The sequence below is a fragment of the Sarcophilus harrisii genome, chromosome 3, assembly GCF_902635505.1.
Source record: "Sarcophilus harrisii chromosome 3, mSarHar1.11, whole genome shotgun sequence".
NCBI classification, from domain to species: domain Eukaryota; kingdom Metazoa; phylum Chordata; class Mammalia; order Dasyuromorphia; family Dasyuridae; genus Sarcophilus; species Sarcophilus harrisii.
The window spans coordinates 163,467,594-163,495,122 of NC_045428.1; positions in this window are offsets into that span (position 1 = coordinate 163,467,594).

Consider the following 27,529-nt stretch of genomic DNA (forward strand, 5'->3'; position numbering starts at 1 on the left):
TATCCCTTGCACTCACTTCTGTTCCGATTTTTCCCTCCCACTCTCCACCCTCCCCCTGCCAGATGGCAAGCAGTCCTATATATGTTGAATATGTCCTAGTATATCCTAGATACAATATACATGTGCAGATCCAAACAGTTTTCTTGTTGCACGGGGAGAATTGGATTCAGAAGGTAAAAATAACCTGGGAAGAAAACAAAATGCAAACAGTTTACATTCATTTCCCAGTGTTTTTTCTTTGGGTGTAGCTGCTTCTGTCCATCATTGATCAATTGAAACTGAATTAGGTCTCTTTGTCAAAGAATGGGAGCAGATTTCTTGAGGGGCTTCTGGAGGCAGCCTTAGTTTCAGTTAAGTGTAATAATCACCTCAAATGCAGCCAGCTGTTAAAAGTTCAAATCCTTTATTGTCTCTTCCAAAATAGCCTGGTTAGCTTTCTTAGAGGCCTCTCTCTCCTTGGTTTCAAGAGCTCTTGCAGCTTTTTTAAAACTGGTCTGCCAGCTTCAGCCTTCAGCTCTCTCTGAATCTTGGTTCTACTGACTCTCGATTGAGGTTCATCCTTTTATGCTCTTTTAGAGGTGTGAACTCAAAGGTTGACACCTCCTCCGAGAGTGGGATTGTGGGAGGTGTAACTTGTGAATCTCATACTGAATCCTGACTTGTGAATCTCCCAAAAGTGTAAACTCTAACATGCGAGCTAATGTGTGACCTCTCAAAGGTGTAAACTTAAGTACATAAGCATTGTTTCTATCAGTTCCAGTGAGTTAACACTTTGTAAGGATTCTAATAATCACTGATCACAAAATAGATAATTTTGATTATATTAAGTTTAAAAATTTTTGTACAAAGGCCTCATTTCTAAAATATCTAGAGAACTGACTCAAATTTATAAGAATTCAAACCATTCTCCAATTAATAAATGGCCAAAGGATATGAACAGACAATTTTCAGATGAAGAAATTGAAACTATTTCTAGTCATATCAAAAAGTGCTCTAAATCACTATTGAGCAGAGAAATGCAAAGAGAACTCTGAGATACCACTACACATCTCTCAGATTGGATAAAATTATAGGAAAAGATAATGACAAATGTTGAAGGGGATGTGGAAAAACTGGGATATTAATACATTTTGTTGGTGAAACTGTGAGTGGATCCAGCCATTCTGGAGAGCAATTTGGAATTATGCTCAAAGAATTATCAAACTGTGCATACCTTTGACCCAGCAGTGTTTCTACTGGGTTTATATCCCAAAGAGATCTTAAAGGAGGGAAAGGGACCCACTTGTGCAAAAATGTTTGTGGCAGCCCTTTTTGTAGGGGCAAGAAAGTGGAAACTGAATGAATGCCCATCAGTTGGAGAATTGCTGAATAAATTATGGTATATGAATGTTATGGAATGTTATTCTATAAGAAATGACCAGCAGGATTTATACAGAGAAACTTGGAGAAACTTACATGAACTGATGCTAAGTGAAATGAGCAGGACCAGGAGATCATTATACATGGCAACAACAAGACTATAAAATGATCAATTCTCATGGACGTGGCTCTCTTCAACAATGAGATGATTCAAACCAGTTCTAATTGTTTAGTGATAAGAGAGCCATCTACACTCAGAGAGGACTGTGGGAACTGAGTGTGGTTCACAACATAGCATTTTCACTCATTTTGTTGTTGTTTAATTGCATTTTGTTTTGCTTCTCTTTTTTTCTTGTGCAGCATAATTGTAATAAATATTGTACTCCTTGATCTGGTCTTTAAAGTCTCTCTACCCTTCAGTCAACTTTATAATTAACTAAATAGTCAATATAGTTAATCAACTCTATATACTATGATTTAAAGAACAACCAGTTCTTTAGAAGAAATCTTAGCAGTCCAGTCTCCTACTTTACAGATAAGAAAACTAGTAAGTCTCATAGAGATTTGGTACTTGTAGAAGGCCATAAATGTAATTTGTATTAAGAATCAAAGCTAGGATTTGAAACCATATCTTTTGACAATAAATCTAGTACGCTTTTCGCTATATTATGCAATCATCTGAAGTCATGATCCTAAAATGAACACCATCTTGCTTCCAAAACTATGTTTGGAACTCAGGTTCAAGGAAGCTTGAGTTCCTTCTGTAATCCTCATTTGTAGGAAATGCCTAAGACAGGTATGGTCTTTACTTTTCCCCATGCTGTACTCCTAACTCTTTGGGTTATTAGGCATTTAATAAATACTTATTGACTTGTTGATTTGACTTGTTGACTTTGCTTACTAGGGCATTGTTGGTAAAAGTGAAAACTGGTCTAAATTGGAAAGCAATTTGTAACTATGCCTAGAAAAAATACTGTGCATATTCTTTTTGACTAGCTTTACCTCTACTAGGTCTATTCTTCCAAAGAACTTAAATAAAGAGGAGAAAGAACTACATGTACAAAAATATTTATAATAGCTCTTTTCATGGTGGCCCAAAATTGGAAACTCAAGAAGGTATTCTCCTGATGGACAAATGCTTAAACACATTATAATATACGAATGCAATGGGATATTATTGTGCCACAAGAAATGCAGAAATGGATAATTACAGAGGAAACTGGGAAGATCTCTATGAACCGATGCAGAATTAAATGAGCAGATTGTGGAGAACTATATACATGATAACCATATCATAGATAAGAACAATATTTCAATAATCTTGCAACCTTTAGAATCCATATCAATACACTAATAAACTCCATGATCAAAAGAATGCAGATGTAAGAAGATACTTATTTCCTGCCAGAGAGGGATGAAGTATAAAATGTAGAAAGAAACATACATTTTTGCCATAGCTAATGTGAGAATTTGTTCTATTGGGTTATGGAAGTACATACAGAGGAATTTCTCTTTTTGTTTTGTTTTGTTTTCTTTAACTTTGCTTCTTGAGCAATGAAAATCATAGAGGGAGGGACAGATACTTGTCTTTTGAAAAATAAAAGTAATAAAATTAAAAAAAAGAAAAACCCAGCTTTTTGCATTCCATCCAGCAGTTTCTTAATAAGTATTTGTTGAAAAAAAAAATGAATGAAACATTATTCTTGCCCTGATGAACTTTATAATCCACAATGGATCAACTAGATACTTTGCCTTTGGACTACTATCCATTCCTGAGCTCTATTCTGTTTAGTCTCCTGTGCCTTTTTTTCTTTCAATTTTTGCTCTTTTGTCTGCCAAATAATCTTGCATTTACATCCCTACCAGCACCATTTTTTATTATGGTGGCAGGATGAGGGGAAAAAATAGTACATTGAGAAGGGTTTAGGTTCAGGAGCATACATTTATTAGCAAGTTAGCAAACTGAAGAAAAAGCCAAGCCTTCCATCCGGTGAAGTTAATTCACACTGATGTATGCATGCCACTGATAGCAAGTTGTGCCTGTGACATTCTGACATTGTCTCTCAAGAAAGAGAAGGAGTGGAGTCGAGTGAAAGACTAAGAGGATGTTCATTTAATTGGAAAGCCAACTGAGATCTAAGGCAGCTGAGGCAGACCATGCTCCCTTTCTCTGTACAATGGCATTGGCTGAAGGTTGTATATAAGGTGGCCTTATTAAAGTGACAAGGCAATTTAATTCCTTTGTGCACAATGATTCTACTTCATTGATTTACAATGGGAAGGATATAATTTTGCTAGTGTTGGCAAAAAGCTCAAATGTCAGGCTTTTCAAATTGCCATACTCGCCTTGTTCAGGATGAATAATGAATAAGTCACCTTTTGTCTACAGTTAAATATTCTTGAATAAATACAAAGAACATAAAAGACATAAATGATTGCCTGATTTATATTTAAAATAAAGATCAACATTGTGATAAATGGTTGGAAATGCTTCGTGTGAAGCAATATGACTCTGCTGATAATTACATTATCAATTAGGAAACAGCCCAGGTGTAGACTGTTATAGAATATGTGACAGAGAGAAACCTGTAGTGTAGAAGAACATGCACCGACCTAGTTGTGGGGCAATAGAACCCCATCATCCCTGGACCCTACTGAGTAAGATGAGGGCATTTCACATAGAAAGGAGCTGAGTCTGATTGGCAAACTAGCACCAGATCAGAGAAGGATTTATGTGCTACAGGCAATCACTTAGAATCAGAAAATATATGGTTTCTAATCCTATCTCTCATTCTTTCTTGCTGTGAGACTATGGGCAAGTCACCTATTATCTCAGCCTCAGTTTCCTGATCCGTAAAACTAACTGCCTAACTCACAGAGTGATTATGAGGCTCCAATAGGTGACATTTTAAATTATTTAGAAAGCCTTAAAGTACTTTGAAAATGACAGTTATAATTCTCAGTCCTCTTTCAAAATCAAAAGGAATATGAACTCAGACCTTAAAAGTAGAGACCGAAGAGCTAACCTATTATTAGCTATGTGATATTGAACAAGTAACTCAGCCTCTCTGGGCTTCAGCTTCCTTTTTTGTAAAATGAAAAGGTTTGTTTAGATTAAAGGTTCTTAATATTTCTTTGGGTTGTGGATCCCCTTGGAAAATGTGAAGCTTTTGGATTCTTCACAAAAAATATTCTTTTAAAAAATTCGTGGTTGAAGAAAATGATAAGTTTTACTTAGAGGCAAGTAGAAATAAAGATGTAATCTTCCTCCTCACGTTCCCAGATTCTTTAAAATCTATCCATAAAATGTGTTTTAAAGGATTGTACATGTATAATCTATATTAGATTGCCTGCTGTTTTGGTGAGGGGATAGGTAAGGGAGAAAGGAAAAATTTGGAAAATTAAATCTTAGTTGAAAACTATTTTTCCATGTATTTGGAAAAGTAGAATACTATTTAGATAAATAAAAAAATTCTAAATTCTTTGTAAAAAATTATAAATTAAATCCATCCATAGACCCTTTCTGTGAATGTCACGTATAGAACTCCTAGACTAATGAATCTAAAAGTCTCTTCCATGATTCTACAAAATGATATGGTTTGATTAGGACCCCTTCCTTTTTTGGTGGTTGTTGTAAGCTTTGAAAGGAAGAAACCATGAAGGCAGTTGACTCGTGAAATCAAATCAATCAAAACCCATTCTTTGAAATCCACCCAACTCTTATTACATCTAAACTCAGTTCTTACAAGTTCCATTCAAAACATACACTTGACATTTCCTATGTCATCTATTAAGCAAAACCATTTGCATGCAATGTCATCCAACAGAAGCATTGATGCATAGAATTTAGGTACTTGTATGAATGGGGAGGAGGATGTGCAGTGCTTCACATAAGGAACACAAGACTGGGGATCAGAGGGAGATGTTTGCTTAGAGAGGATCCTCTTGTCCTGATTATGGCAGTGATAACTATGTGAACTTAAACCAGTCATTGTACCTCTGGGCTTCATTTTACCTATATATAAAATGACAAGAAACTCTGGAGTCCTTTGCTGTGTAACTTCTGAGAAAAAAAAAAGTGTTTCTCTTTTAAAACATTTAGTATCCAATTATGCTGATTAATATTCTCATTATGTGAAGTACAAACGTAAACTCAGTTTTCTTGATCTTTCCTCTAAAATATTCCCAGTCTTCTCCACAAACCCTCCTTTCCCCAGAGGTACTAAATAGATTAAGGCTACTCTGAATAGTATTTTTGAATTCTGTCAATATTTTACAAGTTTCAAAGTGTTTTGTGATCAAAATGACTTGGTAAATACTGAACTTGATCTCTATAATTACCATGAGGTCTAAAGTTTTATGATTTTGTGCTGACTCCTTTTTATAATACTAATCTGTTTGCTACTAGCTTTAGTGGAGCATATAAATCCAGCTTTTCCATTATTTATGACTGTTAAATCAGGTGGCTAACGGTTGCTTCTTTACCTGTTTTTTGGACCACATATTCTGCATTTGAGGGCTTTATAAGTCATTCCCATCTGCATTGTATAGACAGGTCAAGGTAATGATTTCCCCTTTTCTGAAGTATTTCAACTAGATGCTATAAAAATAAGAATAATAATAGCTAAAACTTATGTAGCTCTTACTATGTAACAAATACTGTGCTAAGTATTTTAAATATTATCTCATTTGATCCTCACAACCACCCTGGGAGATAATCACTATTATAATCCCCATTTTACAGATGAGGAAACTGAAGCAAACAAAGGTTGTGATTTGATTCCAGGCATGGTATTCTTTCCATTGTATCATCTAGATTCTTTGAAATTAACTCTCTATAGTTCAGGTTTTTTTTTTTTTAATATTATTTTATTTTTTCCATTTACATGTAAGACATATTTTAACATTCATTTAAATTTTTTTGAGTTCCAAATTTTGTCTCCTTCCTTTCCCTCTCCCTTCCTAAAATGGTAAGCCATTGCAATTATGTAAAATGTATTTCCATAATAGCCATCTTAGTCCAGGGGGGTTTTAAATTTTTTTTGTAGTATGGACCTCTTTGTCAGTCTAGTAAAACCCATGGATCTCTTCAAAAAAGTAATGTTTTTAAATGAATAGAATAAAATACAAGATTCAATTATACTGAATAAAGTTATCAGAATATTATCCCATCCCCCAAAAGTTCAAGTTTTTAATCAAAAGTGATGCATCCATTAGTGGCCAAGATAAAGGAAAGATATACATCCTTTCTGTGTTCTTGTTCTAGGAAAATACTATTTTAGGAGCAAAATTAAAATGTACCACATAGTATTTTAAAAAAAAGTGCTTCAGCAAGCCAATATAATGAAAAGTGTCTAGAGGAAGTTGTTAGGATACAAGTTAGTTGCATGCCATTGTGTTGATGAAAGGAAGTTAGAAAGTACTTGATTTGTATTTGTGGATGTTTAGGAGAGGGAGAAAAAAATTTTTTAATAGCTTTTTATTTTTCTAAATATGCACAAAGATAGTTTTCAACATTCACCTTTGCAAAACATTGTTTCAAATTTTTCTTCCTCCCTTCCTCTCCTGTCCTCTCCCCTAGACAGCAAGCAATCCAATATAAATGAAACACATGCAGTTCTTCCAAACACATCTCCTTCATCATGCTGTAAGAAAAATTAGGTCAAAAAGGGAAAAAACGGACACAAGAAAGAAAAAAACAAGCAAACAACAACAATTAAAAAGGTAAAAATACTGTTTTGATACCCATTCAGTTCTTTCTCTGTATGCGGATGGCTCTTTCAATCCCAAATATATTGGAATTGCCTTGGATCAGAAGAGAGAGAAATTTTAAAGAACTCCATGATAAAGTGTCCCTAGCAGGGGTTGCTTTCCTTTCCTTTCTTTCTTTCATATTGTGCAATAAAAAAATCATAATTGAAGGAAATACTAACTTTTAGCTAGAAGTTTGTGAAAATAAAGATGTAATTTCTTCCCATCTACATTCACAGACCCCCTGAAATTTATGAATCCCAGATTAAGAATCCTTTATCAAGACAATCTTCTTTCCATTGTCTGCTTCTGCTTATATTGTTGCTGGTCTAGACAAATTAGAGAAAGAACTATAACTTCTTCTAAATCTCATATTTAAAGTGTAAGGTGACTGAGGGGGGTTGTCTAGAAATAAGAGACAGAGAAGTTGGTATCCTGTTCTTTCATAATGTTCATCAATTCTTATTGAGATTCCTGAGATCACAGGATCATTAGCAGTAATCTAGTCTGACTTTCTCATTTCTTTCCATTTCTCTGGAAACTGAAGTGCCAGAGCAGTTAACATTAAAAGGAATTGATGAAATTTCATGTGTTCTTTCTCCCAGGTGGAGGACTAAGCCTTTGCCAACTAAAACCTTCCCTCACATACTCATGAGTATTGAGTGATTATTTTTCCCCAAAATGGTGGGAATCTTTTGCAAATACCAGGTTTGAGTTCCTGGGTCAATAAATCAACAGAAAATTCCTGAGGATCTATTATGTGAAGTCCTCTGACTGTTATAGAATGACTCACTCAAAGTGATGTATCCATCAATGATCAAGATAATAGCTAGATATAAATTCTTTCCCTTTCTCCTCCCTTTGTCCTTTTGTCCCTTTGTACTATTTTAGGGGCAAAATTAAAATGTGCTATATAGAAAAAAAACAAGTACTTCATGGAAGCTAATACAATGGAAATCATCCAGAGTAAGTTGTTAGTATGTGCACACCAGTGTGTTGATGAAAGAAAGTAAGATGATATTTGATTTATCTTTGTGGAAGTTTAGGAGAGAGAGAAATTTTAAAGTGATTTGCAGGTAGGTATAAAGATAGTCTATATATTTAGGGTTTTTTTTTTTTCTTTCAAAGTTTGGTGTAGAGAGATTCCTGATCTTGACTTAGGAAGAAGAAAAGTCAGGTAGTGCTGCTGTACCAGTTCTTAGTTTCTCTCCGTAAGTTTAGATTGAGTCATCACACTTTGTACTCTGGCAGAATTGGCTTAATTAGCAGTTATCAAAGATTGCTATCAGTTAATCTTGATGCCTATTAACTCTATAGCTGGGGTATATGACTGATAGAAGAGAAATAGAAATAATTAATTAAGTGTCAGGTGTATCTGTTGCCTGTGTAGGTTATGTATGTCCATCTGAGTTTGTTCAAAAGTAAATTTAAAGAAGGCATAAATAGATTCGTCTAGAATTTTTCCCCATCCCTCTGCAAGAGAAACTTTGATTTCTTCTTGGAGGGGAATAGAAGACTGGGGCCATGAGACTGATTGATTATACTCTCCTCAGAGAGGGGATACCTAACTAGAACAGTGTCTATCTGCCACGCTAAGTATTATCAGCATAAGGGAAATAATTTTTAAGTTCAAGTCACTTTCCTGGTTACTATATATATATATTTTTTATTTAATAGCCTTTTATTTACATGATATATACATGGGTAATTTTACAGTATTAACAATTGCCAAACCTCTTGTTCCAATTTTTCACCTCTTACCCCCCCCTCCCCTAGATGGCAGGATGACCAGTAGATGTTAAATATATTAAAATATAAATTAGATACACAATAAGTATACCCGACCAAATGGTTACTATATTTTGAAAGGGAATTTGTGTCCCAAGCTGTATATGGAGATTGATTCCCTTTCCACCAAATGTTAGTTACACAAAGAACAACAAACACAATAAATAGTGAATAAAACCATTTATTAAAGCAGATAGCAAACAAAAAAACCAGAGAAGTTATACACATTAGAATATGCCAGGAAAACACACAGTCCATGTTAAATTTCAGTATGAGCATTTGGCAAATGCTACAGATCAAGAGTTGATTTATTTTATTGTTTTCTAGTCTTAAGAAAGTGATGAAGAAGATATTAATAATGCATATTAAACTTAAAAGTGTGCTATAGATGTATTTTCAACTCTGTAAAGCTGATTGTTAAATATTTATTAGCACACTACTGTCTGAGAGGATTCAGAAGGAAGGAAAGTTGCTCTAGTAGCTGATCTCAGAAATGAGGGAGTGGGGACAGTAGGCACTTATGTGATGCAGTGCAGAACTGGAATGAGAAAGATATGATCAAATTGGTCCTCTGACACTACTTGTGTGGCCCTGGACAAATCACTTAATCTTGCTTTAACTCAGTTTACTCATCTGAAAAATGGAGATAATGAGAATGCTCTCAAAATAGAGTTGTTGTGAGGATCAAACAAGATAATATTTGTAAAAGCACAGTTCCTGGAACAAAGTAGATGTTATATGAATGTTAACTATATATATATTTTTAAAAGGCTAATAATCCAAATAATATTTAGCGGTACACAAGTGCTGCAGATAGTAGATGCCATAGGAGTTCAGGGGAAGAAAAACAGCATTATGGAAGAAAAACTTAGTTTTGGAAAAAATGCTAGCATTTATATTAGCAGAGATCTTTTTCAAGTCTTGGAGAAGCATTGAGTGGTTAGAAGCCTGGTTAGCATTTCAAAACAGCAGTACATTTAAAAGGAAAGGGATTATTGAGAGAAAACATTGTTTTTTGGTTTTCTTTCCATGATAAAGTTGTGAAGGAGATGACATATAAGAGAGTAGGTATCTAAATAAATAAGTTAGAATTACCAACTGGGATGGATTTTTTTCAGCCATTCAACAGATTCCTTAAGTTGCTAAGGACCATAAAGGTTGCTTATTGCTATTAGTCTTTGCTTTCCAATCTTTCTAGTTGATATAACTACAGATTTCTGTATGCAGACATAGTTTTACACAATTTTTTTCTCTAGTAATATAATTATCTCCCTGATAAGGAAACTGCCCCTATTAATACAAATGTGCATCTACAATCAATCCTCAACATTCGCCAGTTTAATTTTTGGTACTTCAAGCATTTATTAATAACATTATTTTCACTTTTGCATTGGCAACCACATGATGCCCTCAAGTTTGTGGAATAGCTGGTATCCTACTAGGTGCTTCATTGGTCTTGTTCATCCTAATTCCTACTAGGTGCTTCTTTGGTCTTGTTCATCCTACCAATGTAGAGTAAAGGGCTCTTCAGGTATTCATTGCATATTTTCCTTATCTTTAAAATTCAAGTTTTGTGTTTCAATTATGCTGTCAAAGCACAGTGCAAGTCCTTCGGGTTCTAAGCCCAAGTTATGCCAAGTCAGTGACACGGCTTAGAGAGAAAATAGTGTTAAATAACTTTGTACTAGAATGTTCTGCAGCTGCTTGTGGCCATGGGTTTGACATTAATGAATGGATGATATTATATTTGCAAAACAGAAGAAAATATTTATGGTACTATAGATTTCACATGTTATGAAAAGTGAATATTGGCTGAAATCATTGGTTTTTTTTTTGTTTTGTTTTGTTTTGTTTTTTACAAAAGATCACAGAATTCTAGGGAATTATTAGTGAGAAAAGATGTTTTTTGCATGTTCCCAATTTTATTTTACATAGTGCATTTGATGGATTATTTCTTGGTTACTGATTTAGAAAAAGTACATATTATCCAAATCAATGTTTTGTTTAAAAGAATTATATGCAAAAAAGTGTATTTTGAAGCAATTGCTAGTGAAAATTTACAGGTTTTGGTGGTCATAGAATTTATAGGTCTATTTTCCTGTAGATTTGAGAGAAATAATTATTTCTCTTATAAGTAATCAGTTATTGAATTAGAACCAGGATTTTCTTCTTAGAAATTGTTTTTTCAGAAACATTGTTGATGGATGAAAATGCCCAAATCTCTGACGTACCTCCTTTGATCCTGGGTTGGAGACCCTCACTAACTGAAAAAACTTACAAAAAAATTAATCTAAGATGAATTCTGGCCCATTGTGTTCTCCTTAGGCTGGTTTAGGCAAGGGAGTAGAGCTTTTGTCTAGATTGCCTGAGGCTAGGATGATCTGGGAGTGAGACTAATCAGTCACATCCCCCAGTCCCTTATTAAATAGCTCCACTTCTTATTATAATAATCATTTTTATCATTAACTGTTAACCAATCAGTGTTGATTGCCACTCTCAGGCATACCCACTCTTCTAAGGGAATATAAGCATGGAATGGGTTTCATGAGGGGTCTTTAACATTTGAGATTTCCACTGACCCCTTTTATTAATTATTAGCTAATGTGATTAATAAAATGATTAATTATCCAGAAACAGTGTCTCTTGAACTTTTTATAGGTCTGTATAATATGAATGAGGTGGGTTTTCTTTTTATTTTTCTTTCTTTTTACTTTTGTGCTATTTTCTAGGAACATAATCCCTGTGAAAGTTGTGGACTGTATATTGTAGTATAGTATCATAGATATAAACTGATACACTGAAAGAGACATTGAAAATATCATGTTCAGGCTCTCACAACCAGTATGTTTGACATGAACACAGCTCAGTTTTACTCTATACTATACTAGTTGTTTTTATTAGGGTAGTAGTGCAGAGTAAAAACTCTGATACTTTGCTAGAAGCACCTAGGCAGTGCAATGGATAAAATGCCAGATTAGGAGTCAAGAAGATTTGATTTCAAATCCTGGCTCAGTCACCTGCGTCACCCTGGGTTTTGCTCTCAGACTGAGTTTCCTCATCTGTAAAATGTGGATAATAACTTGCATTTCCCAGGATTATTGTGAGAATCAAATGACATAAGATATATAAAGCATTTTGTAAAGCTTAAAGCATTATTTAAATGCTAGTTATTAGTGTTACTATTATTCAGGATGATTCTGGATTAGCAGTTAAATTTATTGTAAAATATTTGTTGGACTCAAGGAAGACATAAGCTTTTATGAGTGAGATTGATCCCAAAATAAGAGACTAACTTTTCACAGAACCCAAATAAATTGACCAACACTTTAAAGAACAATAATACCCAGCCATAGAAATGTAAATATGCAAAACAAAGCATCACATCAAACTTGTGAGGCAATGCTATTGATTATTATCCCCATTTTACAGATCAGAAAATTAATTTTGCTAGATTAGTGACTTTCCTAGGGTCAGAGAGCTAATGAATGTCTACAGCAAAATTTAAACTCATCTTCCTCATTCTAAGTCTAAAACTGTTCATTGAGCTACTTCCTTGCCTGAAAAGAAAAAATTCCAAGCTCAATACAAGTGAGACAGAATGAGTGTCTATATGTTGGAGTTTCCACTTTTAAAGGGAAAAACGGATGGCTTGATAATTCTAGGGGCTTGCCTGGAATTTCCTGCCTTACACAGAACCTGTGGTGCCCTAGGAGAGTTGGCCTTTGCATGCTTTCTTCTCTGACCCGCCTCCTCCAGAGTGTAATTCTTATTCAGCAGGCAAAACATGTTAAGAAAATAACACTTCAGATCTGTCATGAAAATATCTTTTAGGAAATAACCCCTATAATGTGATATAATGACAGCCCTTCTGTTTTTAGCAGCCTATATTGAGTTCTCCTGTGGCGATGAAAGCCATGTGATTTCAAGGACTTCACAAGAACATGGAGAGTAATATGCTGCTTTATTATTATTTTTTTTTCTGAGAAGAAGCAAGCTGATGTAATGGCTGCATATTTGGAGTTTCTCTGGGTCTAAAGAAAAACCTCCTGTTTTTTCTGAATGGTGGCTACTGTTGAAGAAAAACTGCCTACCCTCATACCTGTCAGGTAGCAAAATGCCAACATTCGTTGGCGTATTATCTATAAGCAGAAAATTTGTCTGGGTCACCAAAACAGTGCATCAGTTAGTAGTAAATCTAATCCATCAATCAGAATATAAATGGAATCAGTTTTTGGTTTTAGTTTACTTCTGCTAAGTAGAATTATTGTCCTTTACTGATGAAGTGCATTCAAAAATTATAATCTAATCTTTTAAAACTTTTTGAAATGTATAGAGAGGTACTTTCTACTAGAAGGAGAACATAGGGTATAAGAAAGAGTTGTAATTGATGATACAGACCCAGAATGCACTTTGATCGGAAGCTATGGTAACCCTGCCTTAACCTCCCTTAGTTTGCCCCTATCAAGTGTAGTTTATTCCCAGTCCCTAGTAAAACAGATCAATCAATCAATCAATCAATATTTTGATAAGTGCCTACTGTATTAAGTGCTGTGGGATATAAAAAGAAACAAAAGACAGCTCCTGCCCTGAAGGAGCTTTTAATCTCATGGTTGAAATGATTGAAGAAGAATCCTTGTTTAAATATGAATATTGAGAACTAGACGGGGAGACAACATTTAAAAATTGAAATTTAATCACTTAAAAATTTTAAAAGTCAATGGAAGCCACTTTATTTAACCTGGAAATGATGGTATAATTTTAATTAATATGTTCATAGTAGATTGACATTATTTTTGCTTGACTGGCATAGAATCTAAGTCCAAGACAAATAATAATAGCTAAATATCTTTGCAAAAGAATCTTAAGATTTACAATGTACTTTCCTTAGAACCATCCTGTCAGATAGATGGTTGGAGGTTCTTCTCTCCATTTTATTGATGAAAAAACTAAGGCTCAGAGATTTCAGTGACTTTGCCCAGTCATACAGCTGGTGAGATTCAAAGGTCAGACTTAAGGCTAATCTATCTGGCTCTAGAGCCAGTACTCTTCCCACTCTACCAGAGTGATGCTTTGAATAACCACACAAGTCTTTTGACCAAATGGAAGCAAAGCTCTTGACTTAGACTCTGATGCTATAATAATTTGTACTCTGTGACAGAGGGAGGGCAAAAAACTGATTGTAGTAAAATTATTTTCTTCTTTTTGTCCACTAGCATTTCTTCTTGACTAGCACTTTCTTATGCACTGATTATATCCTACATAGCATTACAATTATTTGTATAAACACTCTTTGAATTGTAAATTTCTCAATGGCAGTGACTGTCTTAGAGACACAACTACAGAGAATGAAAATAAGTCAGGGAGATTTGCTACTGCAATGTTTGACAAAGATAAATGTTAACAAAACACTTGATTTTCTTCTTTCTGTTTCGTTTAATCACATAAATCATGCATAGAGGTCAAAGAGGTAACATTTACATAGCACTTTTGAGGATACTTATAACAACCCTGAGAGATAGGTGTGATTGTTGATCCATTTTACAGATAAGAAAATTGACTTTCAAAAAATTTCAGTGATTAGGGTTAGATAGGCAATAAATGTCTGAGCCAAGAATTTCAGGTCTTATAATGCTCTATGCCAACTAGCAAAAATTGTTGACTATCCTAAAAGCTTACTATCTTATATTGGTTGCCCTAAAAGCCAATTTATTTTCCATTGTCTAGATATAGTATTTCTCTGAAAAACTTATGAAATGGTATGGTATAAATTCTTATATTTATTTCTTTTGGTCCAGAATTATGATTCCAGTGATATTAGGGTTTCTTTGTGCAGTTAAGATCTCATTTCCATTGGGAGAGTTCATTTACTCTGTTTTTTTTTATTTTGTTTTGTTTTGTTTGTATATTTTAATCTGTATAACTTCTCCAATTAAAAAAAAATTTTTTTTTTTTTTTTATATCTGCTTGGATGGACAGATTTACTCACTATTCTCTCTTTGATAGTCTTTCATGTCTGGGTGATGGGATTTGATTTTGACTCTCTCTGTACAGTACCACCAAAATGATAGAGTTTCACCACATACTAGGGAGAAGTGTGGTTAGGGAGGATTAGACTCCAAAAGTATATTGGGATTACAGACCAGTGTTGCAGAAGTGTCTAAAAAGAATTTGTTGGTTTATATCTAGTCACATGAAAAAATGCTCTAAATCACCATTGTTTAGGGGAATGCAAATTAAAACAACTCAGAGCTACCACTTCACACTTTGCAGATTGACTAAGGGACAGAAAAAGATAATGATAAATGTTGCAGGGAATTGAGAAAATTGGCATACTAATGCATTATTGGTGGAGTTGTGAACCGATCCAACCATTCTGGAGAGCAATTTGGAAGTATACCTAAAAGGCTATAAACTGTGTATGTTCTTTTATCCAAAAGTCTCATTGTTGAGACCCAAAAAAGTTGGAGATCACAAACTGGTGTCATGAGGTGTCTCAAAAGAATTTGCAGGCTTGAACCCATATCCAAGTCAAGGAGCAAAGTTTATTGCAATTGTAATGTCAAATGAAGTGGGCTAAAGCCCAAAGATTTTATTTAGCAAGCAAACTGAAGCAAGGAGGCACATTTAATTAGTTCTTCATGTTATCGATATGCTAATTTTAGGTAGAACTGAGGAGTGGTCTCAGGAATTTGGTTATCACTGACCAGCAGACTTAGGACTATCCCAAAGCTAGAAGACTTTAGAATCATTGACAGACAAGATTGTTAGAACAATAAAATCCTAAGGCTAGAGAGTCTCAAGATCACTAATATGTCTCCTTAAAGTTTAAGAGAAGAAATATTATTATATTCCTGGACCACAAGACTTTTACAATCATTGACAGAACAATAGCATTCTTAGACCAGAAAGCCTCAGGATCACAGATTTCAAAGCCAGATTGTTAGGACAGAAGCACTCTAAGGTCAGGGGACCCTACAATTATTGCTATATTCCATCATTTCCCCTCTCAAGCAGTTTGTACCCCAAGGTGGGAAAGGGAGAAAGGGAGAGAGGTTTTATCTTCTGGAGCTGCTTCATGCTGATAAGGGGTGTAGAGTTGTCCCTGTCCAGTGGGGTCCAGATTGAGGAGGGGAGACATGATGGGGTGTTGAGTGTCAGAATCAGCCAGTGGTATGCAGGGTGAACAAATAGTTCGAAGCTCATAGCGTGGAGTCTGGAGGAAACAAATCTACCAAAAGGAATGTTAGTTCTCAGGAGGTTGATGAAGAAGCTTCAAGGAAGGTGGTTCAGAAACATTATGAGTGAGTTTGCCAGAATAATTTTGGAATGGGTGTCCCACAATTATTATGTGGGTAAGAGATCCTTTCCGGCAAGAAGACAGGGGATAGTCAGCTTAAAGTTATTCTTCTGAGGGGGGGGGTGGTTAGCTAGTACAAATGGGGTGAGGATGGTGACATTTGGGAATGGGGTCTTTGCAAATAATGCATCAGGTCAACTTGAGGATGTTGAGGGCACAACCAACAATCCTGAATGCCCCCTGGACTGACTAAAGACCAAGGAACTATCTCCCCACTGGTGTGGTCCACAGAGTGAGAGAGCTGGAGAGAAAATACTAGGAGCAAAGTTCTCATCCTTGGAGTGTTGTTAAAGGTACACCTGGAAAAAGTGGAAAATAAAAAGAAAGAAAAGTAGAGTGAGGGAGAAGAGAACACAGTCAGTTTCTTTCTTTCTTTCTTTTTTTTTTTTTTCAGTTTCTTTATTTTTTTATTTATTATTTTTTTAATAACTTTTCATTGACAGAACCCATGCCAGGGTAATTTTTTACAACATTATCCCTTGCATTCACTTCTGTTCTGATTTTTCCCCTCCTTCCCTCTACCCCCCCCTCCCCATGGCAAGCAGTTTTATACAGAACAGACAGTTTCACCCTTCTCTAACCACTATGTCTCCAGTATTTCCAGGAGTCCTGTGGAAGAGTAGTTTTAGGTCCTCTGGAGATTCACAAGGAATATTCAGGAATGTCTGAGAAGTAACAGGAGTAGCACTTTTAATTCTAGAAACATGAGTCCAGCTGGGGAAGCCTTCAAGGTTGACTGAAATTGGAGTAGTCAGAATGACTTTAAATAGTCCTTTTTAATGGGAAATTCTTTGCCCATTCTCTCGAGTCTCCAGGCACAGTTTAGTAAGGGCTCCCTTGAGGATGTGATTCATTTTCTTCATCTTCCCAGAAGGCTGAGGCCGCCAGGCTGAGTGGAGATGATAAGTAATCTTAAATGCTTTAGCCATATTTTGGGTTATTTGAGAAGTGAAGACTGGACCATTGTCCTTCTGTAAAGAGCTGGGACGGCCAAAGCAGGGATGATTTCTTTTAACAAACACTTTGATACCTCCTCAGCTTTCTCAGCCTTGCAAAGGAAGACTTCTGCCCAATTAGTAAAGGTGTCAACAAAAACCAAGAGCAACGTGAAGCCTCCCAAGGGGACATGTGCATAAAATCTATTTGTCAAACTTTGTATGTGGCCCTTCTCTGAACAGACTTCAGCCTGTTATCTTAAAGAGATCATAAAAGCGGGGAAAGGACCCACATGTGCAAAAATGTTTGCGGCAGCCCTTTTTGTAGTGGCTAGAAACTGGAAACTGAGTGGATGCCCATCAATTGGAGAATGGATGAATAAGTATATGAAAGTAATGGAATATTATTGTTATATAAGAAATGATGAGCAAGCTACTTTCAGAAAAGCCCGGAAAGACTTACATGAACTTGTAATGCTGGAGAAACTGAGGCAAGATTGAGATTTGAGAGTTTTTAATATTTTATTTGAAAGGGAGAGATTTACTGGAATCAAATGGATCCATGGTTTGGTCCCAGGGCTGAATGAGACTAATTGTCTCCAAGAATCCAGCAAACAATGTGAGTTCTTAATGACATATATATATATATATATATATATATATATATACACACACACATACATACATACATATATACATACATAGCCACATGTGGCTTAGCTACAGGGGTAGACCGAGGCAGGGGCGGGGTCAGAGCATTGAGAGTGGGAACAGGACTATCAATCCGGTTCTGATAGGGTGGGAGGAGGCCTGGGACATTCTGATAAATTCGGATGACATAATGGTGAGAGGCACCTGATATTCTAATTAATTGAGATGAGGAGAGGTACCCTATATTCTAAGATATAAGATCTTTATCCTATCATTCTGATGATTGAGAGGGAAGAGTGGTGTTATAGGATTGAACAGAACAATTAGGAACTGAGGCAGAACAATTCAGTGAAACCGAGTCAGGACAATTTGGGAAACTGAGTCAGGACAATTAAAGGGAACTGTGGCACAACATACTGATGCTAAGTGAGGTGAATAGAATCAAGAGAACATTACACACAATAACTACAAATTTATGTAACGGATCAACTGTGATGGATTTGGCTCTTCTCAGCAATGTAGTGATTCAAGGCAATTCCATTGGACTTGATATAGAAGGAGATATCTGCATCCAGAGAGAGAAATATGAAGATTAGGTGAGGATGGAAGCATGGTATTTTCAAAGGTTTTTATTTGTTTGTTTCTTGTTGTTTGCTTGTTTTTTTTTTTTCTTTCTTGTATTTTTTCCTCTTTTCATCTGATTTTCTTCTGCAGCATGATAAATGTGGAGATATGTTTAGAAGAAGTGCATATGTTTAACCTATATTAAATTACTTTCTCTCTAGGGGAGGGAGAAAAATTTGGAACACAAGTTTTTGCAAGGGCAAATGTTGAAAAACTATCTTTGCATGTATTTTGAAAAATAAAAAGCTATTATTAACAAAAAAGAAAGAAAGAATGAGATAACAGCAATGAAATAACAGCCAGGAAAATAGATAGAATCTAAAAATTGTGTCCCTAAACCTGTACCATTTAGAGTGGCAGATATTAAAAATTCTAGTTTGGTACCCTTTCCCAGAGGAGAGCAGACTTGTGGTTCCCTTTCCAGCTTCCCGGCAGGAAATGGAGTCTTTCTTGGAAAGGGTGGGCAAGATTACATGCCTTCCCATAAGCTGTATTTAGATAACTCATGAGCATATACAGACAACTCACGAGCATATACAGACAACTCACAAAGTGATTGTAGGGAAGCATGAGAGAGTCTTTTCCAGCCTAAAGGATTTGTTGTTTGGTGATTTTGGTCATGTCTGACTATTCACGATTGCCTTTGGGGGTTTTCTTGGCAAAGATACTGGAGTGATTTGCTATTTCCTTCTCCAGAATTATCTCCTGGATCCAACAAGAAAGAAGACATGGCATAATCACAAACTATTGCGTCCTTGTTTCAGCTTCAGGTCTTTGTAAGATCTTTATATAGATATTCAACCTCTCATTTGTAGGCTGGGGGGGAAATAAGGCCAACCTAATTCCTCAGGGAGATTTAAGAGGTGATTAATAGGTTTTTATTCAAATATTTTAGTATTAGTGACTTAGTAGCTGGGGTACTATGGTGATAAGTGCTTTATAAATGTAAATGAACAATTCTAACTTACCTCTGAGGGTTGCCACAAGAAACAATGAATTCGATTGACTTAGTAAAGTACAAATGACTACATCAATGCTTAATAATAATGAAAGGCTGAGGGGGAAAAAAAGGACTTTTCTGAGACTCTTCATCTTTCTTTATTTGCTGACTGGTTCACTTTTGATGGGCCAGATAGTAGTAGGCCTCAAGACCAAGGAATAACTAGATTCTTTTTGTGGGACAAAAGGACTAAAAATGAAAGGTGCTTATTAAGAGAATGGCAAACATTCATGGAAAGATGTTTTATCAAATTCACATTTCTCAAAGTAAAAGAGCTGAGTTAAATAGTTTCTTGTGTATACTGAGATTTCTTTTAGAGGAATATGAATTAAAACCAAAGGGATGTTTCCCAGAGTAGTAGGAAAAGAAAGATAGGTAGTTTATCCCTGTCAGTTCTTTATGAAATACTGATTTAAATCCATAGAATCACTATTACCAAAAAGGGAGATTCCAGAGGAAAGAGATTTTCTCCTGGAGAGAGACTTTAAAAGAAGGAAAATTAAGAGACAGCTTTGTGATTTTCTGGTTATGTCTAAAATAGACTTGTGCTGTTTGTATGATAAGAGTTTAGCTAATGCTTGCTATAGACAACGGTGTCAGGCTGTTTTCTTTATCCATTTTGGTTCCTTCTCTCCATGCTGCAGTGGTCTAAATTGGGGTGGTAAAGAAAGAAAAGGATTTAAATTCTCCTGTATTTCCAAACAGCTGCAGCAAGCTAACCTGAGGACATCACAGGCCAGTTTGATGAAAACAGAATAGGATAAACAGCAATAACTTTAAGTGTAATAGTAAGGCACTACTGTTAAGTGAATGAATGAATGAATGAAATGTTTGCTATGTAGCATTTGTAGCCAGGCGCTGCACTAAGCATGGACAATCCAAAATTAAGTGTGAAAGTCTCTTATTCTAAGGAGTTTCTATTTTAATAAGAAAGAAAATACAAATAATGAAGCATGTTTTGGTCTTGAAAGTCAGAGGAAATATTGATTGGAACCATTAAGTAACTGATTACTGATGAGGTCCTGAGTAATTAGATGAAGTTGGCAGAGAAAGATCAAAATATTTATGGAATTACTCCTATAGCAAACAGGGAAGGACACTGATGGGCATCAGTTTAACCTTATAGTCCTATCCTTTATGGAGGTCGTCCAGTCAGAAATCCAAGTTTTGTCGAACCCCTGAGGTTAAATTTTTCCTATAAATCTGTCTATGACTCATGCCATCTTTGCTGAACTTCTTTGTGTTCTGCTTGCCAGGGCATTTTGCCTCACGGTTTCTTTTTCCTCCCCATCTCCCATGTCATTCTCTCCTCTCAGCCCCCATCTTGCCTCTAGTTTTTTCTCCTTCTCGTAGCTAACTCCTTTAAGGTACTAAATCCCTTTTAGGATTTCACCTGCCAGCTAAGAGAATATTCCAGCCTCATGGGGTGTTCCCTTTTTCCTGGTTAATTGTGAGTTCCACTAGGGAACTTGTCTTTTTTCTTATTAATTGTTAAAACTCCTTTCCTTGCTAACTATGTGCTCTCCCAATTTTATATCATAATTACCATTCCTGGTGCCTATTGTTTCTCTTCATTTTGTCTGTAACCTTTTCTCCTAAACAGACCTACCCTTTGCTAGAAAGAATGGCCATTGCGAATTCTTCACATGACTGAACCCCAACATTTGGTGCTGAAACCCAAACACATCATTTGAAACTAGCAATTGCTTTCCTAGATCACATCACTCAGTGCCTCAATCTCAATCACATAAATTAACAGTTATATAGATGGTAAGTAACTAGATTTTGAAGCCTGGAAGGTCCTTTTGCTCCAAATCCAAGTCTTTTTGTCCTATGCCATGCTTTCTAAGTTATATAAGACTTTCCTAAAAGAAATGAGAAACCCTCCCTCTAAAAGAAAAAAAAAACTCTATCCCATTCTATCAGGTTAGAGAAAAAATCATGTACTTAAAAATGGGAGCTAGCTATAAAATGGATTGGACCCAGTCTTAGTCTTAAAATAATAGGGGCATAGATATATATAGTTGGAAGGAAACATTAAGGACCCTATCATTTTACAGATGAGAAAATCAGAGGTTAAGGTTGCAAAGGTAGTGATATAAATTGTGTTCCCTTTAAATTTGGGGGGCCCCAGATGTAAACTGTGTCCCTTTTGGTGGGAATTCCTGATCTCAAACCCCGGAAGAGAGACACCTTTCCACGACAACATTCTTCCCAAGATAAGTAATCTCATTCAGTTGGAAATCTTGGTCATGGGCATAATCACTACCCTCTATTGAATTAAAGATTATTCCCTCCAACAGCTCCAGCTTTGGGGGGGGGGGGTGAGGGATGGGGAGGGACTGGGTAAACCTAGGTAAAGACTTAGAAGGCTAATAAAAGACAATTCTGAATCCTGAACATTTGCTAATTCCTAATCAGGAGCTATTTGCTCTTCTAGACTTAGCCCACTGATGAAGATATTCTTCTCAGTATCAACCCATTTTTACAATAGTCCTAGCAGGACCTTGCCCACTAAGAAAGCTGCTGTCTTAGCAAGCTGTCTTCTTAGTGCAAATAAATCCCATTTTGCCACAAACTTCAGGTTTGTGAATTCTTGGGCAAGGAATCTGTGACATCATCCAGAGGGGATTTCTTACCCTCAAATCTCAAACCTCATCAGTAGCATCTTTGCCAATGGAAACCTGGGGTGAAATGAAAACTGAAATTGTTGTGTAGATAATAGGTGATGAAGTATGCTAATCAATACTTGTTTTTTTCTTTTTATTGATAGATTTATGAGTTACAATGACCTACACTTATGGGGTGGCTAGGTGGATGGATAGAGCACTCAGCTTGGAATCAGGAAGATCTGAATTCATCTGACCTCAGACACTTATTAGCTGCGTGACTCTGGATAAATCACCTAACCCTGCTTGCCTCAATTTCCTTCCCTGTAAAATGTGGTGGAGAAGGAAATGGCAAACCACTCTGGTATCTTTGCCCAAAAAAACCCCCAATGAAGAATCAAACATGACTGAAATAACTCAACAACTACATTTAAATATCTGGATTTAGGGCAATATTAGGAAACTGAATACTTCTGAGAGAGACATTGTTTTTATAGTATTCTTTGGTGATTATAGTGTTCCTTGATATGTCGCCATAAAATACGTATAATGATATTAAAAGTTGGCCTTTTATTTCTGAGAGAAATAAGGGTATTAAGGGAGCTTAAGAAATTCCTGAATGCAATCCAGCCTACTTTTCTCCTTTTGCTTAACTTGGCCCAACTCATTGTCCATTTGTGCTTTTGTTCTTGTACACATGATAAGTCCTGAGATACTAGGTAAGGTTGGCAGAGAAAGACTAAAATACTGATACAATTGCTCCCTGCGGCAAGCAGGGAAGAGCACTGATGGGGATCAATTCAACCTTACATTCCCACCCACAATGGATGTCATGTAGCCCCACTTTGCTATGTGCAGTCAGAAATTCAAGTTATGTTAAATCCCTGAGGTTAAATTTCCCCTATAAATCTGTCTATGGTTCATGCCATCATTGCTGAATCCCTTTTGGATCAGTCCATATGGCCTTCTACCTCATGATGTCTTTCCCTTCCCCCCCTCCCATGCCTCATGGTGTCTTTCTCTTTCTTATTGCTAATTAACTCTTTTGGGGTGCTAAACTCCTCTATGGATTTACCCTGCTGGCTAGGCACTCCAATTTCATAAGGTATTCTCTTTCTCCTAATAATTGTGAGTTTCACTAGGGAATTTGTCTTTTCCATTATTGTTATATGCTCTCCCAATTTTCTTTCTTTCTTTTTTTTTTTTTTAAATCTTTTTATTTTACCAAATACATGCAAAGGTAGCTTTCAACAGTCATCTTTGCAAAAGCTGTGTTCCAACTTTTTCTCCCTCTCTTCCCCTTACCCACTCCCATACCCAGCAAGCAATCCAATATAGATTAAACATGTGCAATTCTTCTAAACATATTTATATATTCATCAAAGCAAGAAAAATCAGAGCAAAAAGTGAAAAAATGAGAAAAAAGCAAACAAACAAGAACAATAACAAAAGAAGGTGAAAATGATCCCTATAGTTCTTTCTCTGATCCAAATGGCTCTTTCCATCATGATCTATTGGAATTGCCTTGAATCATCTTGTTCCAACTCTGTTTTATATTAATCATTCCTGATGTCTATTATCTCTTCATTTTGTCTGTAATCTTTTCTCCTAAATAAACTTACTTTTTACCAAATTGTGAATTCTTCACATGATCTAACGCCAACATTTGGTGCCTATATTAATCCCATCCCTTGATGCTGAAACCCAAAACATATCATTTGGAACTAGGAATTGCTACCCTGAACATATTATTTGGTGCTCTGAAACCTGGCAAACCTCAAACACATCTCTCTCTCTCTGTCTCTCTCTCTCTGTCTCTCTATCTCTGTCTCTCTCTCTCTTCCTTTCTCTTCTCTCTCTCTCTGTGTCTCTGTACCTCTCTCTGTTTCTCTTTCTGTGTCTCTATCTTTCTGTCTGTCTCTTTCTCTGTCTCTCTCTTTCCCTCCCTCCCTCCCTTCTCTTTCTCTGTTTCTGTCTCTCTCCCTTTCTTTCTCTCTGTTTCCCTCTCTCCTTTTCTTTCTCTTTCTCTGTCTCTGTCTTTCCCTTTCTCACATACACATGCATGTACATATAATCACTGACATGGAAAAGCTCTACAGGTTGTTCCTTTAACTGCATGTCATGAAACACTATAGTTCCTAAAGAATTAGAAAGAAGGATCGTACAGAAGGCAATGAAGAGGTACATGACAAGTGTGAAAGAACCAGAACATATGCCCAACAAAAATCTTCAGACAAGAATTGGAGTAATAGAGACCATCAAAGAAATGCCAGGTCAAAAAAGAGGATGGGCTGGTCAGGTGGTGAACATGAGAAATGAGAAGTGGGCAGCTTCAGGAATTTTTACAAGGTGAGGAGAAAGTGAGGAAGCCCAGCATACTGTGAGGGCGAGGGGCACCTACAGTGAATTTATAGGAGGATATGAAGGACAAGGATATAATAAGGTTCAGTTGAAATCATTGAAGAGAGCATTAAAATCTATGAAATTACTGATCCATTTGAGTATTTCTCTTTCTTTTTTGTTCTAGATGCAATAGATACGAAAATTAAAGATATCTTTAGTGTTTGTGGGATCATAGAGGAATAGATTTAAAGCCAAAAGAAACTTGTTGATCCCCTCAATTTGTAGAAAAATAAATTAAGGCCTGGAGAAGTTAAACTAATTTGCCTTGTCCCTCAAAGCCTAAATAACAGAGCAGGTCCTCCAGTGCTAGACCCAACTCTCTACCATACCATTCTTTTTTTAAAAAATTATTTTTAATGTACATTGCTTTATGAATCATGTTGGGAGAGAAAAATCAAAACAAAAGGGAAAAACCAAGGGAGAGGTAAAAAAAAAACAGAAAAAAAAGAAGTAAACCTATACCATCTGTAAATTTACATTCAAAATCCATAATTCTTTTTCTGGATGCAAATGACATTTTCTGTCCAAAATCTGTTGGGATTGCCTTGGATCACTGAACCACTGAGAAGAAAGAAGTCTTTCATAGATGATCATTGCACATACTTGCTGTTATTTTGTTCAATGTATTCCTCGTTCTGCTTGTTTCACTCAGCATCAGTGCATGTAAATCTTTCTAGGCTTTTCTAAAATCAGCTTGTTCATCATTTTTTAATAGAACAATGATATCCCATTATCTTCATGTACCACAACTTATTCAGCCATTCCCCAATTAATGGGTATCTATTCATTTTCCAAATCTTTGCTAACCTCAAAATAGCTGCTACAAACATTTTTGCATCCGTGGGTCCTTTTCCCTCCTTTTTGATTTCCTTTGGATACAGACAGTAATGGCACTGCTGAGTCAAAGGGTATGCACAGTTTTGTTTTTTTTTTTTTTGTTTTGTTTTGTTTTTGTTTTTATTTTTTTAATAGCTTTTTATTTATAAGTTATATACATGGGTAATTTTAGAGCATTGACAATTGCCGGGTATGCACAGTTTTATAGCCTCTCAGGCACAATTCCAAATTGTTCCCCACATTGGTAGGATCATCTCACAACTCCACCAACAATGCATTAGTATTGCAGTTTTCTTACATCCCTCTAATATTTATCATTATCTTAGCCAATCTGAGAAGTGTGAAGTGGTATCTCAGAGTTGTTTTAATTTGCCTTTCTCTAATCAATAGTGATTTAGAGCATTTTTTCATATGACCATAGATGGCTTTCATTTCTTTATTATTATTATTATTATTATTATTATTATTATTATTATTATTATAGCTTTTTATTTACAAGATAATATGCATGGGTAATTTTTCAGCATTGACCCCTGCAAACACTTCTGTTCCAACTTTTCTCCTCTTTCCCACTCCTCTTTCTCCTAGATGGCAGATAGACCCATACATATTAAATATGTTAAAGTATATGTTAAGTACAATATATGTTTACATATCCATACAGTTATTTTGCTGCACAAGAAAAATTGGACTAAGACATAAGGTAAAAATAAAAAAAAATTTTCCTTCCTGAGAAGGAAATCAAAAATGCAAGTGGACAAAAACAGAGGGAGTGGAAATGCTATGTAGTAGTTCACACTCATTTCCCAGAGTCCTTTTGCTGGGTGTAGCTGGTTCTCTTCATTATTGAACAAATGGAACTGATTTGGTTCATCTCATTGTTGAAGAGGGCCACATCTATCAGAATTGGTCATCATATAGTATTGTTGTTGAAGTATGTAATGATCTCCTGGTCCTGCTCATTTCACTCAGCATCAGTTCACATAAGTCTTTCCAGGCCTTTCTGAAATCATCCTGCTGGTCATTTCTTAAAGAACAATAATATTCCATAACTTTCATATACCACAACTTATTCAGCCATTCTCTAACTGATGGGCATCCACTCAGTTTCCAGTTTCTGGCCACTACAAAGAGGGTTGGATGGCTTAATTTCAGCATCTGAAAATTGTCTATTCATATCGTTTAACCATTAATCAATTGGGCAATGACTTTTATTCTTATAAATTTGACATAGTTCTTCATATATTTTAGAAATGAGAATCACTGGCTGTAAATTTTTTTCCCCCAACTTTGCACTTTCTTTGTGTTTGTTCAAAAACTTTTGGATTTAATCTAGTTAAAGTTACTAATTTTGCCTTTCATAATGTTCTGTAGTTCTTCTTTGGTCATAAATTCCTCCCTTTTTCAAAGATCTGATAGATAAATTATCCCTTGCTCTCCTAATTTGCTTATAGTATCACTCTTTATGCCCAAATCATGCATCTATTTTGACCTTATTTTTGTATAAGGGGTGAGACATAAGTCTATATTGAGTTTCTGACATATTATTTTCCAGTTTTCCCAGCAATTTTGTCAAATAGTGAGTTCTTATATAGAAACTGAAGTTTAGGGGTTTATCAAATACAAGATTACTATAGGCATTGATTATTGTGTCATGTGTATCTAACTTGTTCCACTGATCCACCACTTTATTTCTTAGCCAGTACCAAATGATTTTGATGAATGCTGCTTTATAATATAGTTTTAGGTCTGGTACTGCTAAGCCATCATTCTCTGTATTTTTTCCCCATTATTTTCCTTGATATTCTTGACCTTTTGTTTTTCCAGATGAATTTTGTTATTTTTTCTAGTTCTACAAAATACTTTTTGGCAGTTTGATTGGCATGGTATTGAACAAGTATATCAATTTAGGCAGAATTATCATTTTTATTATAATAGCTTGCCTACCCATGAGCCATTGATATTTTCCCATTTGTTTAAATCTGACTTTATTTATGTGAAAAGTGCATTGTAATTGTGTCCATCTAGTTCTTGGGTTTGTCTTGGCAGGTAGACACCCAAATATTTTATTGTGTCTACAATTATTTAAATGGAATTTCTCTTTATAGCTCTTGCTACGCGGCTTTATCAGTAAAGTATAGAAATGCTGATGATTTGTATGGGTTTATTTTACATCCTGCAACTTTGCTAAAGCTGTTAAGTGTTTTGAGTAGGT